This window comes from Lolium rigidum, chromosome 1, assembly GCF_022539505.1.
Source record: "Lolium rigidum isolate FL_2022 chromosome 1, APGP_CSIRO_Lrig_0.1, whole genome shotgun sequence".
Lineage (NCBI taxonomy): Eukaryota > Viridiplantae > Streptophyta > Magnoliopsida > Poales > Poaceae > Lolium > Lolium rigidum.
In genome coordinates, this window is record NC_061508.1 from 348,896,225 (window position 1) to 348,897,602 (window position 1,378).

Sequence of the window (1,378 nt, forward strand, 5' to 3'; positions counted from 1 at the left end):
GCTCCTCGTTGGGATCGACATTCTTACTTATCGAAGATACTACGATACACCCCCTATACTTGTGGGTCATCAAGGCCCTAGTTGTTTCACCCATTTGCAGGACACGGGAGTTGCCACCGAGCCCATTCAGCTACGGCTACTTCCAGGCCCTCTGCAGAATCTTCAGCTTCTTCTGTCTCGACCAGGCCTACCGGATGCTTAAACTTGTCCTGGTACAATTCAGGGTGCCGCTGCTCATACGATGTGAGTTTCTGGACCATGTGCGACAGTGAACTGTACTCTACTTGGAAAGCCAGATCCTTGATCGGCGTTGCGAGGCCCAATGCTGCCATATCGACTGCTTCTTTCTCAGTTAAACGAACCGAATAACATCGGTTCCTAACAGTCCTGAAACGTTGAATGTATTCCGACACCGTTTCTCCCCGCTTCAGCCGCACCTGCGTTAGATCGGCAATGCCAGCCTCGGTAGCTTCTGAGTGATATTGAACATGAAACTGTTCTTCCAGTTGCTTCCACGTCCGGACTGAGTTTGGTGGCAACGAGGTGTACCACCCAAAGGCTGATCCCGTGAGAGATTGTGCAAAAAACCTTACACGTAACGGGTCCGATGCTGAAATCATGCCTAGCTGTGCCAAATATCGGCTCACGTGCTCTATTGAGCTAGACCCTTCTGCTCCATTGAATTTTGAGAATTCAGGGAGCCGATATTTGGGTGGCAGCGGGATCAAATCATACTCGTCGGGGTACGGCTTGGAATAGCCGATTGTTTTCCTCTTCGGCAGGATGCCGAACTGATCTCTCAAGATTGTACTGATTTGTTCCATGGTATGAGCTGCAGGGACCGAGCTCTCATGACTCGTTCCGGTGGCATATTTAGCTAGCCATGCCTGTTTATCGGCGTCTGCTCCAGAAATCCCTGCTGGTGCAATCTGGTTCGTGCGCGCCAAGGTATTGCAGTCCGGCACGTATGTGCACACGTATCCATGTGGGATCTCCTTGGGCGGCTCATACAGGAATTGGCAATCGCGAGGATCGCCTCCAACCTTGTAGACGATGTACACCGGTGAACCCTGTAGTTCTGGGGCTGCAAGCGCGAATGGCAGCGGCGGTCTGGTCTGGAACGGTATTTCTCCCTGGTGAGTCCCTAGGGTAGGTCCTGACGGAGAGTACTGATGCTTCATGATTTCCTGCACCACGCGAACCGCAACGCGCTCGAACGCGTTCACCAAGCTCTCAGAATGACGGTGTAGAGAATGAGCCACCATGTAATTAACTTCCGGCGCGAGCTCGGTGCGTTCCTCCGAAGGGGTAGACGAGGTCTACTTCATCAAGAACGCCTTCGGGGAGAACCCTTTCCACCCGATGCCATGTGAACGTG